Source organism: Engraulis encrasicolus, chromosome 10, assembly GCF_034702125.1.
Source record: "Engraulis encrasicolus isolate BLACKSEA-1 chromosome 10, IST_EnEncr_1.0, whole genome shotgun sequence".
NCBI lineage: Eukaryota > Metazoa > Chordata > Actinopteri > Clupeiformes > Engraulidae > Engraulis > Engraulis encrasicolus.
In genome coordinates, this window is record NC_085866.1 from 45,101,643 (window position 1) to 45,117,172 (window position 15,530).

Here is a 15,530-nt window from a genome sequence, read left to right on the forward strand (position 1 = left end):
AGTGTGTCACTAAAGGACAGACTGTGCACAACGGCGAGGCTTTTATCAAGTATAAAGTGGGCGGGTGATGGATGGGGGAACAAAGGAGACTGACTGGCTGTGAATGGCAGCAGATGAGGAGGAGAGGAGAGCACACACGGGACTGATGATGCTTTAGATTAAAGAGCCTCCGCCGCCTGACAGCCAGAGAAAGGGGAAGTGTGGCACAAACGCCCTCTCAGTCAGCTCCACCTGCTCTAAGCTGCCCCCACCGCCACCACCACCACCACCACCACCACCACTGCTGCTCAGCCTGCTCCTGCCTCCCCTCTCATCTTCACCTGCTCCCACTACCACCACCACCCCAACCACCACCACCACCACTGCTGCTGCTCAGCCTCCTCTCTCATCTTCACCTGCTCCCACTACCACCTCCCCCACCTCCCACTACCACCTGCCCCACCTCCCACTACCACCATTACCACCAGTCAACCACCATCATCACCATTACCACCACCTCAACCACCATCATCACCATTACCACCACCTCAACCACCATCATCACCATTACGACCACCTCAACCACCATCATCACCATTACCACCACCTCAATCACCATCATCACCATTACCACCACCTCAACCACCATCATCACCATTACTATCACCTCAACCACCATCATCACCATTACTATCACCTCAACCACCATCATCACCATTACTATCACCTCAACCACCATCATCACCATTACTATCACCTCAACCACCACCATCACTACCACCTTCTCCACCACTGCTACTACTCAGTCCCCTGCCTCCTCTCTCATCCTCACCTGCTCCCGTTACTACCCAAACCATCACCCCCCCCACCACCACCACCACCGCTGCTTCTCAGCCCCCTGCCTCCTCTCTTGCCTTGCAGCCAGAGCAGTCAGAGAACTCATTACTTTCTCATGCTGCTTATTCCTCTTAAAATAATCCCTTCCTCTCCAAGCTCATTTAAAAAACCTTATCACTACTGCTTTCTGTCTGTCTGTCTCTCTCTCTCTCTCTCTCTCTCTCTCTCTCTCTTTCTCTGTGTCTGTCCATTTGTCTTTTATCTGCGTCTGTCCTTTCTCTCTGCCTGATTTTCTGTCTGTCTGCTTGTCTCTCTGTCAGTCTTTTTGTGTTTCTCTCTCGTCTCCCTCGCTTCCACTCTCTTTCTCCCTCTTTCATTTCATCTCAGTCAAATGAATTCATTTTGACTGCAACAATATCCACTGACATTTGCAAGATCCTTGTGGGATCACACTCATTAAGAATTCCAACAGGAAATAGAAAAGACCAAAAAAAAGAAAACGGACTCTATAACCATATTTTTCATGATGCTGAAGAAAAACAGCTAGAAAAGGAGAAAAGGACTATTGTTTTCAGGCGATACAAACGGGTCAATTGACCCTGGCCCACGGGTGGGGTGGGGGGTCCAGAGTTTGGAATTGGGTCCCCATTTACATTGTATACATTGAAAGGGGGGCCCTTTCAGATTATTTTATCCCTGACCCGGGCAAAGCTGTCAGCGGCCCTGATAGCTTTCACGTCCCATCCGGGGTGGAGAGGAGAGCACATGGTACACCAGGGACGCGTTATCCTATGGTGCAACCGGTGCTGCAGCACCGGGCCCCGCCACTAGAGGGGGCCCCGGACGTCGTGAGATTGGAAAATATGAAACGATATTTTGAGACAATCAATTGTATTTTTGATGCATTTCGCCATCCGTAGGCAAGCAGAGGCGCATATGCATATCTTGTCACCAGGCTAGACAGGCAGCTTGGGCCCCCCAAGATTGTAGCTGGGGAACAGTAGTGGCGATTTGTTACAAGTGTTCTTTCTTTTTAATTTTCGCGTGGCCTCCCTACTGAGCCTAGAATCGCCTCTGCATGCACGCAGGAATCGGAGGTCTTCGGAATAATCATTTCAGTCAGATGCTTCTGGTTGTGTGCCACCAGTGAAAACGGTGGTCAATATTTTTTGAGTTTGATGATGGGCTACTGTCTAAAAAAGATGTGAGAAACTCGGCGTCAGCACTTGCTTCAGATTGTACGGATAAACTTCAGCCCGGCATGGATTAACGCATTGAAGAGAAGGTTGGCAACGTTATTTTTGTAATGTCAGTGTTATAGCCTAATCGCTTTTTGTAATGGTTGCATAGCGATCATGGACTTGTGCAATCATGTAAGCTAAGCAAGAGCACAGCACACCAACGTAACTTTATCTTATTCTATAGTGAAAACATGGGGAAATAAATCGCGCACCCAACTTCATTCTCGAAACAAAAGTCTTGCATGGCGCGGCGAGGATCACTTCTGAGGTGTTATTAAAAAGTGTTCACAATCTGCGTAGCAACCAGCACTCAAAAGTTCTGACATTCTGACAACAACAGGGCAAGCCAAGGATTTAGCAAACACTAAAATGATATAGTCGCATTTTCCTAAAGGACTGTTATGGCCATTTCCCTAAAGCACTGTAATAATGTCGATGTCTTTGCGTTCGTTCGGGTTTGTGTTCAGTTAAAACATGCCTGGGTACCACTCGCAGATTGTTCAGTTAGCAAGTGGCTCTTATCTGGGAGAAAAAAAAAACTTGTGTGATACATCCACATCCACATCTAACATTACGAATTTGCACCGTAGTCTACTGTAATGATTGCATACTATTGCAGTTTAATGCAATTAATCTAGATGAAAACCGCCGACTTCTTAATTGGTACATTTTGAGGGGATTTCGTGCCAGCTTTGCTTTGCTGTGGTTCGCTGCTAAGGGGACTCCCTCCTTGCGACAAGCGACAGCGGAGTAGCAGTAGCCTAGGCTACTTTCCATTGGCAGTCAGTCAGTCTTTCCAAGGCCATTGGAAGTTACATTATTTAACACGTGTTTACCACGACGGTTTCGATTAGACAAACTGGTCGCAGCAACGTAGCAAAAAGAAGAGACTTTTGGCTGTGCTTCTGTTTGGAAGTTCTAGCTGAGCTGACCTGCCGACGTTTACTCTGTCAAACGGCAGTGCACAGAATCTCCTCCCTGTCAGCTGGCTATGCTTCCAATGGCTTGCGTTGTGACTGGTGAACTCAGCAGGGGGTTCAGCGCACCCTTTTTTGTGTTGGAGTAAACCGTGTAGCCTGCGTTGTTTCATGCGTTTTGAATATGGCTCATTATAATGTGGTGTAGGGGCCCCGGATTGCGTCTGCACCGGGCCTCGGCGATGGTTAACGCGGCCCTGTGGTACACTGTGCTGTGCTGTGTCTAGGGCCGAATTAATGCACAGGCTAGATAAGGCTGCTGCCTAGGGGCCCCAACCTGCAAGGGGGCCACAGATTGGCCAAAAGTGGAAAAAATGCTGAATTGTGACAGTATTGCAGTAGACGCAGTATTGAAAAATTCTCAACTCATGTTGAGTAGAGTTGGATGTGTTATCCTTAATTCCTTGCTCTTAATTATGACAGAAATTTGTCACCGGAGGGGCCCACAGCAACCTTTAGCCTAGGGGCCCCGGGCTGTCTTTAATCCGGGTCCGGCTGTGCTGTATCATGCCTGGTACAGCACTGTAGCAGCGGGCCCCCTTTGTGACAAGGCAGAGTGGAGGATGTTACATAACCCATGGAATGCACAGAATTCACAAATACGGTTGCACACACACAAGCACAGCGAGTGGGTTAGGGTCCCACTGCCTGCATTGGGTTAGTACAATACTTTTAAATCCGACTGTATATACTTAACGCCCTTGTCCTCTTTCGATTGGTATAAATATACTGCTGCTTGTTAAGGCCTGCCTGACAAGCAACATACTCGAGGGAGAAATTATTAGCCCTAAAAAAGAAAATATAACTGCTGGGTGGCGGGAATTGCATCAGGAGCCCCCACTGAGGTTTGTCTCCCCCCCCCTCCCTCCTCTGTTCGCTGTCGTCAGCTTGAGGTCATCGTAGCGGTGCTGACAGGAGAGGGCTGGAGCTCTGTGCCTTCATCCCAAGCTGTGTTTGTACAGTGGGGGGGCTGATGGTGATGGTGGTGGTGGGGATACTGGGCCTGGTGGTTGATGGAGTGAAAGGGAGAAGAAGAGGTTGGAGGGTGTTGGAGGGTGTTGATGAAACTGAAATTTACAAGCGCAGTCCATGGCTACGGCGCTACGGCGTTACAGCTATGGGGCCCCGCTACACGGTACGGTGCTGCTGCCTCCAAGGCATGACTCAGAGTCGACCAACCTCACACCTCACCAGCTGTACTACACAAGCGCACACGTGAACACGCGCACACACACACACACACACACACACACACACACACACACACACACACACACACACACACACACACACACACACACACACACACACACACACACACACAGTCAAGGATGTCCTACATTCCGGTGATGACATCAATTCCTCCCTGTGTTCGTTGACCAAGAACAACTCGCGGGGCCGCGGGGCTGCGGTAAACTGCTGAATATTGGAGTTTTGCAGACATGGGAGGACTGTGTGACGGCAGCGGTCTTTTCAACGGGCCCTCGCCGACCTTTTTAAACCGCTTCCACTGTCAATAAACATGCATGTAAATGAGTCTGTGTCTATGACGAATAAAACGAATGTGTGTGAAGCATATATTTGTTCTGGCTGGGGTGATTTATGTGATTTGTACAGCATGGGTTTGCAGACTACAGCATTCTTGACCAGACTCCAGATTGTCAAAAGGTGCCGGTCACTGCTTGTTTTCACAGCTTGGCCCAGGTGAACTGCGCTAGAGTTGGAGAAAGGACATGCTCCCATATAGGGAAGCCGACAGGGGGGTCAAAGGGGAAAATTGTACCAGGCCCAGGGAGAGGGGTGGACCAGAATTGGTTCCTCATTACATTGCATGCATTGAATGGGAGGGCCTTTCAGATCACTTTGCCCCAGGCATGACCAAAGCTATCAGTGGCCCTGCTCCCATGGACCAGTTGTTTGGCATATGAGCTTTTTATTTCCATGAATCTGTAAGACACTGACGTTACTTTGTAGCCTCTTTGTGGACATGTTTGCACAATTCAATCTTACAACAACAATTTTTCAAATCCGTCATTATTTTCCTTTCATCACATCTCCAGATTCACGTTTCATAATTAAATAAAGAATGAATTGTAAGTGTTTTAATGAAAGTTTCATGACTGTTATCCAGAAGCGAAAAAAGAACATTAAAACTACTAGTGCATAAAATGTATCTATCATTACATTAAATTTTACAGGTGTTGTGTTTCGCCTTTTCAAATGCCCTTGATGGAAAACGTGCCCTTTACATGAACCCCAAAAAATGACCTCAGCTCACATTTTATGGGCAGAAATACAGTGAAAAGGGCCCCATCACCGCACTGTGGAATGCCTTTGAAGTTGGTTCTCATTTCGTATGCTTCTACTGAAAGACGAGGCAGACACCTAGTGGTCTGTCAGCTCACTGCAGTCAAATCAACCTACTGCACCACAGCACTGTTATGCACCACTCATGAGGGGTCAGGGAGTAAAGCAGGTAAAGTTAACCTTGAAGCAGACAAAGAAGGTATATAGGTCAGTGTGCTTCTGCGTTCTTTTCAGTTCTTTTCAGTTCTTTTCAGTTCTTTTCAAGTACTCGTTGGTTAAACGTAACTTGGAAACAATGTTTTGAAGACATCCAAGGCACTCTTCGTCTTCATTAAAAAGCACTTCATTTAACTGAGTTAGTTCATAGTATAACAAATTGAAATTGCCAACAAAAGCCCTGCTTAAGGCCATGGCAGGCCGAAACATGTTGGCAAATTTAAGTTCTTCTACTATGAACAAGCTCAGTTATTATTATTTTTATTTTTTTTAACGAAGACAAAGAGTGGCTTTGATATCTTCAAAACATTGTGAACTAGTGGTAAATCATCTAACAGAAGAGCCTAAAGTCCTCATTTTCCTAAGTAAATGACACTTGTGGGCTATCCATTAGCAGGTGTTCCACTTCCTGTAGATTAAGTTAGCCAGGTTTGTCACTTAACCATGTTCATTGGAATACCCACCAGGTCTTACCAAACCCCAGTAATGTCAGATGGCTGATGGCAGGCTAGTTCTAGTTCTGTGGTATATCCTTGATATTTCACCATTCAATGTAACCAAGGGCCCTTAGGCAAAAAAAATCCTCCTCCCCCTATTCCACCTATGCCCATCTCCTATTCCTCCATCTTGCCTTCATCTTGGTTAAGATGATGTTTTTTTCAGTGTATGTTTTTGGTCAAAGGTACAGCCTTTTGATATTTATGGGGCTGCATTGTTCCAATCTACCAACTACTACTTTATGGGCCCATGCAGAAGGGGATTGTGGGGGTCCCAGTCCTGTGCCCTCATTAATCCATGCAGATCTGTGATTGAATCTATGAATACTGATCATGAGTTGGCAAACCTTTGTCTGAATTCAATTCAACATAGTTTCACAAAACACAATAGTTATAGATAATGCGACAACTCTGGCGTTTTAAATGAGTATGTCAGGGCTTTCTTTGCATTATTGGAGCGCATATACAGTAATCTGAATGAATGACAACAAATAGCTTGACAAGTAGTTAAAACATGCACACGTTTTCTTTCATGGCATTCTGGTATTTTATAACACCAAACAATCACCAAAAGGTCCGTTTGGATTCGGGAATGTGTGACATGGCCACCCTCTGCTGGTCACATGCTGCTTGTGTTGAATAAAGCAGCTCATGCATATTCTACATTCATCCACACCACAGTACTGTAACTGCAACACAAGGACTGCAAAGCATGCACCTCTGCTCTGACTAGAACTCAGCACATCAACGGATTCCAAACATGGGGTCAGGACCCATGGGAAGGGGTGGGAGTGTGGGGTTACAGAGGTTATAAAGGGGGGCAGCAGACAGAAGTGACTTTGCCTAAAAACGTGGAAAACAAAGGCTAACAGTTCACATAACTCTATAAACTGGTTAGTAATAGTATTCACTTGTATGGGTAAATTAATGTTATCTTTTTTTCTTCCAAAATTGTAATCGTGATATCATTTGATATTGTGTTGGATAAAGCTGCTCTTGTGAGTTGTCTATTGTAATCTATTGTTAATAATAATAGTAATAATAATAATAATAATAATAATAATAATAATAATAATAATAATAACTGTATTTGTATAGCACAGCATCATACAAGGCATGCAGCTCAAAGTGCTTAAAGGGGTATACCACTATTTTGGGGCTTAATGCAGTTAAAATCGTTGGCTGGGGTTTATAAAGGTGGTAAAGTGTCTTATTTTTCATGTTAAGAGTTGTCTTGCTTGAAGAGAAGTTAAAAGAGGGAATATGTCGCTAAGCTAGTGAAAGTCAATGGATCCGTGTAGCATTGTGCTACACGGATGCATTGACTTTCACTAGCTTAGCGACATGCTCCCTCTTTTAACTTCTCTTAAAGCAAGACAACTGCTTACATGAAAAATAAGACACTTGACCACCTTTATAAACCCAAGCCAACGATTTTAACTGTATTAAGCCCCAAAATAGTGGCATACCCCTTTAAAAAATGGATAAACATCAATGTTAAAAATGAAAATAAAAAGTGAGGTAGAACAGAGAGACAGAAACAAGAAAGAAAAGCAAGAAGACAAGAGAAGAAACTAGACAGAATACAGAAAATAAGTAGATAGATAAATAAGTAGATGTAGAGAAAATGAAATAAGGAGTTTAAAGAAGAGATAAGTAGAGATAATAGAGGCATAAGGTCCACAAGGGTTAGGGCCAGGATAAGTGTTAGTCACAGTGAGTGGGGCGCTCAGATGTGGCCCAGATGTGTTCCAAACTGTAACAACAAGGCATGCCCATTACTAGAAACCTTCTTAGTCATTCCCCTTTTCTGAGGAGATTACATAACATGGTGTCACTAGCCTAGTATTCCTCCTCACTATGCAGGGAAATGCCCTGCTGTTTTCTAGGAATATGTTTAACATTCAACTTGCCAAATCAGTGTAAGTATATCGGACTACAACATGTTGCAGTCAGCAGCAACAGATATCAGTTTTCCTCAATTGTTAGAGTTTGGAGGAGAGGGTAGTGTTTATGAAGTTGTAATCTGCCCCTGCTGTTATCATTAAAGCTGCTATCTCCACCGTGTTTCCTCAAGTGTGACAAAGGCTGTGACCAAACCAGTTCAACTTGATAGCATGCCTGTGTGTACAGTATGCACTAGGATGTTCAAAACATGTTTACCTTAACTCCTGTCCTGTAAAAATATGCGTGATGGCATAAGTGCCCTGTTTACCTTACCTCCTGTCCTGTAAAAATATGCGCAGTAGCACTGAGACCTCGCTCCTGTGTTCAAGGGATGATCTGTTTTCATGTATTCTAACCATTTTGGACTGATCACGGATAACTCCGGACACGCGAACCTTACGTCTCACGCTTCCAGTGTGCAAGGGCTGTCATTGTTTAGCTGTCTTCTCTTTTGTTTAGGTGACTGGTTGAAAAGAACTCTTTATCAAGTGTGCAGTAGGCCTACATAGGCACTCAGTAAATGAAAGATGAGTCATGTCAGAAATGCTTCATGCATTTTGCACCACTTCGAAGCATTAAGCTTACTTCTGGTGCCCTGAGGCATTTCCTTTCTTATTTCACCTTCTTACAGCTTCATTTGTACATGCTACATGTTTTTATGCTGAACTTGTTGAGGCAATATGTCAAAACCACATCTACAGACATAACCACTAAGATCGACAGGCATATTCTGGAGGTCAAAGGTCAAGGGTATGCGGCCATAAAACATTGTTGAATAAGAGCCACACGAATGCATTGAGGTGCATGCTTTGAAAGTGCAATTTTCGGATGGACGACTATAGTCTACAAAGGTCATAGGTCAATGGAACTGAGAACAGAAGGTACACCCCGTTACTGTGTACGCCATACCTCCTGAACAGCTGTACTGTATATCACTAAACTTCACTACATATTTAAACTAGAAACACTCAGACAGCGCAGACCTCCGCCAAGGAAGCTGCTTGATAGAACATTTGACTATGTTACACCCCAAGTCTTTCTGCCTTCTTTTTGTGGAGTCCCGCAATTCAATTTCTGGTCACTAGGGGCGTCTAGATTTATAGGCCAGCAATGGTGAAGAATCTTTTGAAAAATCCTGGTTCCTGTTCGTGATCCGGATCACCACCAGAATTTAATCACTTGTTCCTTGGGTCATTACTAATAATGCCACAAAGTTTCATCCAAATCAGTTGATTAGTTTTTGAGTTATGCTGCTGACAGAATCTTTTAAAAAGTCCTGGTTCCGGTTCGTGATCCGGATCATCACCAGAATTTAATCACTTGTGCCTTGGGTCACTATCAACAACTCCAGAAAATTTCGTCCTAATCTGTTGATTAATTTTTGAGTTATGCTGCTGACAAACAAACAGACAGACAAACCAACGCGACCGAAAACATTACCTCCGGGTAATTAGACATGCACACACTTTCATTTACATTAGTTAAATGACCTGAATTTCATTTCCTTATATTTTCGAATAAAATTCTCACTACTTGCATAGACTTCTGCTTCACTTCTACTTCTAATGCTGAAATGCAGAGATAGTCATATTTTTTCAATGTGTAGTTTCTATGTGTGGTTATGTGGGTTGGACATGAATGAGATACTCCCTGTCTTCTACATGTTGCTTTTAAGGTAATTAGTCAAATTTGCAACAAGCATGTTTGAGATGCAAGAGAATATCATGTTCTGCTTCAGTCATTGTCACATGTAGGCCTGGTGTTAAGCGAGCACGAGGTTCGGCGAGCCCTCAGCAGCATTAACCCTCACAAAGCACCAGGACCAGACGGGGTCCCTGGGAAGGTCCTAAAGCACTGTGCAGGCCAACTAAGTGCAGTCTTTACCTGCATATTTAACATCTCCCTAGAACAAGCTGCAGTCCCCATTTGTCTGAAAACCAGTACCATCGTTCCTGTTCCCAAGCAGGCGGCCATCAAGTCTCTCAATGACTACCGCCCTGTAGCGCTCACACCTATTGTGATGAAATGCTTTGAAAGACTGGTGCTAGCACACCTCAAGTCCATCACTCCACCATCCCTCGACCCGCATCAATATGCCTACAGGGCGAATAGATCTACAGAGGATGGCATTTCATTGGCCATTCACACTGCCCTCTCACACCTGGAGAAACCAAACAGCTATGTGTGAATGCTGTTCATTGACTACAGCTCCGCTTTTAACACCATTCCCCCTATCAAGCTGGCCACTAAGCTGTACAACCTCGGCTTCAGTCCCCATGTCTGAAGATGGATACTGGACTTCCTCAGTGACAGACCTCAGTCTGTACGCATGGGAAAACATCTTTCAAGACCCATCACCCTAAATACAGGCGCGCCGCAGGGATGTGTGTTGAGCCCTTTTTTGTACTCCCTCTTCACTCATGACTGTGATCCTAAGCACAGCACAAACACCATCATTAAAGTTGCTGACGACACAACCGTGATTGGCCTGATCTCTGACAACAACGAGACGGCCTACAGAGAGGAGGTGGAGCAGCTGGCACGCTGGAGCCAAGACAACAACCTGGCCCTGAACTCCAAGAAAACGAAGAAGGTGATCCTGGACTTCAGGCGGTGTGGCCAGGGCAACCACTACCACCAACCCATCAACATCGGAGGGGAGCCAGTGGAGGTTGTACAGAGCTTCAGATTCCTGGGTGTGCACTTCAGCGAGGACTTGTCATGGAGCGCCAACACCTCTGCAATGGCTAAAAAGGGATCCCAAAGGCTATATTTCCTTCGCACTCTAAAGAAGGCCCAGCTACCACGAGATCTGCTCACTAACTTCTACAGGTGTACAATTGAATCAGTAATTACATACAGCATTACATCCTGGTACACCAGCTGCACACACGACAACAAGAAGATGTTACAGCGCATCATTAAAACAGCAGAGAGAATCATTGGATGCCAACTACCCACACTTGAGGAGATCCACCATACACGCTGCACAAACAGAGCATTAAACATCCTTAAAGATCACACACACCCTGGTCACAGGCTCTTCACCATGCTACCATCTGGCAGGCGCTTTAGGACTCTGCGTGCCCGCACTACAAGAATGAAGGACAGCTTTTACCCTACTGCCATTAGACTCTTGAACTCAATTCGTCACCTGCCCCCCCTCAATACTTCAGGAGTATCGATACTGTGAGATGCACATGGATTTTTAGGGATTTTTATATATTATTTATTTACTGTTAATATATCTTTTATTTGGTGGGCATTTGTGGGTTGCTACTAAACATAATCTCGCTATATTTATATAGTGACAATAAAGTCTACTCTACTCTACTCTACTCTACTCATTGCAGTACATGTTGACATGCATGTTTCTTTATAGGTGAAATTCATCTTTCCAATATTGACGGCATTCATGCAGCCCCAAACCATGGCAGTCCCACAACCATGCTAGACTTGACAGATGGGACATTTAAAAAAATATATTCACTTGTTTACCACACATGATTTTGACACCATCTAAAGCCAATTTGTTTTGAGGCTGCCTGAATGTTGTCAACATTGTAAAATTGAATTTCACTGAAAGAAACATGCATGTCAACGTGCACTGCAACTACTGAAGCAGATCATGATACTCTCCATAGGATTTCACTCAAATCTTAAACACATCTATTTCAGCCGGGTGCAGACTCAAAATCTAAAAGTTCAATCAGTAATGTTTCGGGCCAACACGGCCCCTTCTCATGCACTCTCTACAGGATTTTAACCTGGGGTGTACTCACTTTTGCGGTATACATGTTCAAACATAATGGGTGCATTTAGATTTAGATTTTTTTTGAGTGAACAAGTTGAAGCGATTATATGTTACAGTATAAACAGGTTACTAATCATTGTGTCAAAGTGAAATTTCTTTAATGCTGCCCCATGATATACTTATACATCTGCAAACATGTGAGGGGTGTACTCACTTCTGTGACATACTGTGCCATTACTGCAATGATACCGACAGCGTACAGATCAGAGTACATTTGTGCGTTGTCATTTCTACACTTGAAGTAGGAGAGTAGGACCGAGTATAAGAGTGCAAATCCCACTCTGTAAAGGTTGAATTAACACTAGGACAAATTTAGCGTGCAGACGTCCGGACATACAGACAAGATGACTTCGAGTCACAGGGCTAGGCCTGTCACAAACAAGCAAGCAAACTAGGCAATTGCCTAGGGCCTCCATATGAAATGGGGGGTCCTGGTAATGACTGATTCTGCACTTGTAAATACAGTAACTGCATTGACAGCTTGTGGGAGCGTGGCAGCACCTCCCTGATTCAAAAACTCTATATTGCAACAATACGGCTATCAAAATCAGTCTCGAGGAGTGCCCTCCCCAATAGTTTGTGTCGGGGATGGGGTTTAAGGGCTCCAAGTCCTCCTTTCCCTAGAGCCCCCAAATACCTTGAAAGGGTCCAGCAAAGGGCCTTGGCTGACGAGGAATGAGTCTGCAAAACAACCATCCAAAGCATGCAGCAAGATCCACGCAATGATATGTGAGACCAGGGCAAATACGTCAGCAGCACGACAACTTTGAGGTGCGCTAAGGGGTAGGGGTATTAGACAGGACACTTACAGCGAGATAGATAGATGCCAGCCTTGCAGCAGAAAGCATGATTCTGAAAGACATACATACTGCCCTTTTGTGTAGGTAGTGTCCCCCCTGGTCATTTGGCATTCATACAGCCACAAATCATCAAGCTCACCATCCATGTGATTGAGAATAATTTTACGAGAGAGCATGCTAACTATAGAAAGAAACACATTATGTAACGTTGGTTTGTCAAGTGATGCAGGATCTGGTTTCACTGCTAGTCATGTCTGAGGCCATGACACTACCTGCATATGTCAAGGCAGTTGTTTAAGTACTGTATTTGTACGTACTCATAATAAGGGTTTACACCTGTTTTTTTTAACAAAATACATCAAATGGAGGCAAATAGTACAACACACTGTATTTCCAGTTCATACTCAAGTGCATTGTCAATCTTAAATCAAGATTTAATGCAGGATATTTAATGCTGCTAAAACACATAGAGACACAGCCAAAAGGCCCATCCTCGACTCATCACAAGTGGAGCCCACTCTCCAAGCTTGACAGGCTTCTGTGATTCCTCTGGCCTGAGCTTGCGCCGACAGTGGTGGCACATGCAGGGCCATTTCAAGACATTTGGCGGCCCTAGGCAAATATTGACTTGGGGCCCTTAACCACTCTCCCCCACCCCAAGATATTACCTGGCTGCTACTACCAGTGCAATCTATAGATGGGTTTTCTTTTTTTGCTTTCCACTGGCAGCGCACAACTCAACCTCTGATTGTTGGAAACCGCTGTCGGTCAAAAAATTAGCTCACGCGGTTGGCTGCCAGTATCTTCCCCTCCTCACAACACGATGTTTATAAAAGAAAAGAAAACATGTATACCCATGGTGCTACCTATTCATAATTGTGCTATTACCTGGACGCTACTACCAGTGCAATCTATACCCACGGTGCTATGTATTCATAATTGTTTACAACCTCACTTATCAGTATCCTGTGTTTTTATCTCTTCAAACTATTGGAGAGGCGCTGCCTGGAGAGAGAGACTTCGATAGCAATATCATTATATTTCCCAATCATTGAATTCAGGGAGAAGTTGCAACATTCACAAAGTTGTCATTGCTATGATTTGAATACAAGTACATGACCCGGCAATGTCATTGCCAGGGGCCTCCCTCTTCCTCATGCCTGAGCGCATGACTATGGGACGGGTGTATGGGTTTACCATCTGGTGCTGGTGCTGGATTCCTGCTACAGAGTCCATGGACACTTTTAGCTCTTGGCCAAGCTCCATGTACACACTGTGTCTGTTCCCCCTGAAGGGTTTCTTTAGGTCAATATGCACAACAGTCTCTGACACGGGGATTTCTGTCTGTCAACATTCACGCAATTGGATACTGGTCTACGTGAAGACGTCTATGAATTATTATTGATGGTCATACAGTCTAAGGTAATAAGAAGGTGGTCAATGTATTACGTGACATCTTAGACTATCTGAATGGACAAGGTATTTTTAAAAGGCGATAATTAATATGAAAGGAGACAGAATAAACACGTCTGTGTATGCGACTTAATGTTTTTTTCCATGAATAGCATGCCCTTCATGCTTCCTTAATCATAGTAGGGGGCAGTCGGTTACGGGATTTGGCCTTGTGACAGCAAGGGTTGCCGGTTCGATTCTTTGCACACCAGGTGGGGGGAGTGAATAAACAGCTCTTTCCCTCATCCTCAGTGGCTCAGGTACCCTGAGCTGGTACTGTCCACCTTACTGTCCCAGCCGCTTCTTATCATCACAGACTTTCCGGTCTGTTGGTTCCAGTTAATGGTCACCATTGAAGTTTGGATTCCCCTGCAAAATCGAAAGTGCTCCACGCCTGTTTTACTGGTGTATAATAAGCTCCTAGCTGCTCCCTACTGCTCCCTTGGGAACATTGTTAGGCTGTTCCCTTGCATGGTTGAGGCAAAAATGCAATTTTGTTGTGTACATTATGTGCTGTGTGTAGCAACAATTCTCACACCATTTTTTATGCAACCGAGTGTGATTAAATATGAAAAACAAGTTCTGCAGTCACAAGTTCAGGGAATTTCTGCATGGGTCAGTTAAAGTGTCACACAAGAGGAAAGACCTTTGACACATGTTGGACGTTGCGTGCAAAGTCTTCCAGTGAGTGGCCAGAGTGGTCTGAATTCTCCATGACCCATTGCATAATATTTATTGTGCTCTGACCGTCAAGTGAAGACTTCCTGTTTTGGATAGTGATGTCTCTTTTATCTGTCAAGGGAGATGGATTGAACCGCACTATCACAGTGCTTGATCTTCCCAGTTTGTTATCACATCATGTGTAATATGGGCAATTGCGCTTTCTGTTCTGCTTACAGTATTGTTCCTTTTAAAAAAGTTACATAAGGTGTTTGACCTATTGTGCCTCTGTTTTACTGTCTAACAAACACAACATAGCCTGTAACCAGGTGTGAAAGGTTGTTTAGTTTTCTGTTATGTTCCTGGGAACACGTGTGCAAATGTGCTTCCTGTACACTACATAACCTCCGGTGCCCATTCCATGGAGCAAACATTTTGGACTAGTCGGCAGATGTTCAATCAGTCAGTTTGTTGAGTTAATCTTAAATTAACTTAAGTTAATCATTTTATCATCTATTATTGGTCTATTATAAAGCCCCTGCCATCCTCATCTCTTATTTCAGAACACTTAACTTTATACACAGTTTTATGGACTTGTCACAACTGTCGCCTGTCTCCGAAGACTTCTTTACACTTTTTTTTTACACTTACACATACTTGAATATATTCTAAGAATGAAATATTGATTTGTCTTCATGTTCAATCAAGCGAAATGATGAGGCCTATCACACCACACTGAGTTACAACCACTCATAATTTAATCAGATATCTGATTAATTCATCTAATAAGAACAGGTGATAAT

At 44.2% G+C, this 15,530-nt stretch overlaps 1 long non-coding RNA gene across 6 annotated transcripts in view; it reads right to left on the minus strand.

Annotated features, from left to right (window-relative positions):
- LOC134457164 (uncharacterized) overlaps nucleotides 1-15,530 on the minus strand; it is a 31,319-nt gene that overhangs the window by 12,959 nt on the left and 2,830 nt on the right. The window lies entirely within an intron of this gene.